Here is a 3,458-nt window from a genome sequence, read left to right as displayed (position 1 = left end):
CGCTACCTCGCAAACGCGGGAGACAGCGACAAAGTATAAAAAAAAAAAAAAAAAAAAAAAAAATATATATATATATATATATATATATATATATATATATATATATATATATATATATATATACCCAACGTTGTATGTTTTGGACAATCGTCTCTTCGATATATAACAACTTACTTATGTTTCTTGTGCCTCCCCTGATGATGTGATCATTCACGAAAGTGCACTTGGGAACTTATCGTGTTTTATTTTCCCCGTGGACTCATAGGAATATCTTGATCACGAGCAAAATTGTGATCCTTTCCAACACACACACACACTAACACACACACACACACATATATATATATATATATATATATATATATATATATATATATATATATATTTTTTTTTTTTTTTTTTTTTTTTTTTTATACCTCGTCGCTGTCTCCCGCGTTTGCGAGGTAGCGCAAGGAAACAGACGAAAGAAATGGCCCAACCCCCCCCATACACATGTACATACATACGTCCACACACGCAAATATACATACCTACACAGCTTTCCATGGTTTACCCCGGACGCTTCACATGCCTTGATTCAATCCACTGACAGCACGTCAACCCCTGTATACCACATCGCTCCAATTCACTCTATTCCTTGCCCTCCTTTCACCCTCCTGCATGTTCAGGCCCCGATCACACAAAATCCTTTTCACTCCATCTTTCCACCTCCAATTTGGTCTCCCTCTTCTCCTCGTTCCCTCCACCTCCGACACATATATCCTCTTGGTCAATCTTTCCTCACTCATTCTCTCCATGTGCCCAAACCACTTCAAAACACCCTCTTCTGCTCTCTCAACCACGCTCTTTTTATTTCCACACATCTCTCTTACCCTTACGTTACTTACTCGATCAAACCACCTCACACCACACATTGTCCTCAAACATCTCATTTCCAGCACATCCATCCTCCTGCGCACAACTCTATCCATAGCCCACGCCTCGCAACCATACAACATTGTTGGAACCACTATTCCTTCAAACATACCCATTTTTGCTTTCCGGGATAATGTTCTCGACTTCCACACATTTTTCAAGGCTCCCAAAATTTTTGCCCCCTCCCCCACCCTATGATCCACTTCCGCTTCCATGGTTCCATCCGCTGACAGATCCACTCCCAGATATCTAAAACACTTCACTTCCTCCAGTTTTTCTCCATTCAAACTCACCTCCCAATTGACTTGACCCCAACCACTGTACCTAATAACCTTGCTCTTATTCACATTTACTCTTAACTTTCTTCTTCACACACTTTACCAAACTCAGTCACCACTTCTGCAGTTTCTCACATGAATCAGCCACCAGCTGATATATATATATAATATATAAATATTATATATATATATATATATATAATATATATATATATATATATATATATATATATATATATATATATTCATTTATCTATTATTGGATTTTGTCACTGTCTCCCGCGCTAGCGATTAGCGCAAGGAAACAGACGAAAGAATGGTCCAAACCCACTCACATATACATGATGTACATAAACGCCCACACACGCACATATACATACCTATACATTTCAACAATATGCATACATGTACATACACAGACATATACATATATACACATGTACATATTCACACATGCTGCCTTCATCCAATTTCGTCGCCACCCCGCCCCACATGAAATGGCACCCCCTCCCCCCGAGAGCGCGCGAGGTAACGCTAGGAAAAGACAAAGGCCATATTCTTTCACACTCAGTCTCTAGCTATCATGTGTAATGCACCGAAACCACAGCTCCCTTTGCACATCCAGGCCCCACAAAACTTTCCATATATATAAATATATATATATATATATATATATATATATATATATATATATATATATATATATATATATTTTTTTTTTTTTTTTTTTTTTTCATACTATTCGCTATTTCCCGCGATAGCGAGGTAGCGTTAAGAACAGAGGACTGGGCCTTTGAGGGAATATCCTCACCTGGCCCTCTTCTCTGTTCCTTCTTTTGGAAAAAAAAAAAAAAAAAAAAAAAAAACGAGAGGGGAGGATTTCCAGCCCCCCGCTCCCTTCCCTTTTAGTCGCCTTCTACGACACGCAGGGAATACGTGGGAAGTATTCTTTCTCCCCTATCCCCAGGGGATATATATATATATATATATATATATATATATATATATATATATATATATATATATTGGAAAGGATCACAATTTTTGCGCGTGATCAAGATATTTCTATGAGTCCACGGGAAAAATAAAACACGATAAGTTCCCAGGTGCATTTTCGTGTAATAATCACATCATCAGGGGAGACACAAGAGAGAAATATAAGTCAGTTGATATACATCGAAGAGACGAAGCTAGGACGCCATTTGGTAAACATGTGATTGTCAAAACAAACAAGGACTATGGACCAGACAGCATCCCTCATTGTGTGGTAAAGGTTTGTGCTTCCAACATTGCGGCCTTGTTTGATCATCATTGTCGTTTCAGCTCGAAGACCAGAACTTTTTTACTTACTGAAATTATGTATTGGTACAATACTCTCCTCAAGGACAAGTGACCTTTCTTTTCCCTGTAGCTATAGCTTCGATGCCTTGCTTTCTACAGTTCTTAAAGTCTCTGATTGTCCTCTCATCTCCCATTTCCTTAACCACCTTGAATGTCACAGTCTTCTTGAAGACCCACAGTGTGGCTTACGTCTGACGTGATCCACTGGTGATATCCATTTCTATGTTACCAGTGTCTTATCCTCTGTAATAGAGTTCGGGAAATCCTGTGTTACAGGATTTGACAGAATGTTATTGTGGTTTGATTTTCAAGCTCTTCATTTTTGGTTCTCCTCCCTCACACAACTCTACTATGCAGAACTAATATCTCCATGTTATCCATATGGACAGCGGTGCCCTCAGGGCTTTGCCCTGTCTCCCTACCACTCTTCTTCATCAACGTTTTCCTATGTTAAAGGGATAACCAAAATACACCTATTATGCTCTGACAAATCATCATTGTATTACTTCACTTCTTTCATATCCAGTCCATCTACTCTGGCTCGAACAATAAGATATCCGAGTGGTCGACGGATTATAGTTAAGTTTGACTTCTCATTTTTCCTGTAAACTAGTGTTGCTTTCACAAACTTCCAATCATTGGACATGGTAGCGATTTCCAAAAAAATACTGGTGACCAGATGTGTTATTTGTAGAATGTCGTCTGTAAAAAAGATCATCAGGGCCAAATGACATTTGGATCTAATTGTTTTAAATATTATAGTGTAGGTCATAAAAGTTAAATTTTTTTCATCATCTCTCCCTGGAAGTAGCTTGTGTTGTTGCAGTGTACATTTCTGAAATCTAACACAAGCATGTGTTCAGCAGGGAAGCCTTTTCTTTGATATTGTTCATCAAGACGTCGTTATCGTCAGATGACGGGCTT

Source organism: Panulirus ornatus, chromosome 13, assembly GCF_036320965.1.
Source record: "Panulirus ornatus isolate Po-2019 chromosome 13, ASM3632096v1, whole genome shotgun sequence".
NCBI lineage: Eukaryota > Metazoa > Arthropoda > Malacostraca > Decapoda > Palinuridae > Panulirus > Panulirus ornatus.
This window is presented reverse-complemented; position numbering follows the sequence as displayed.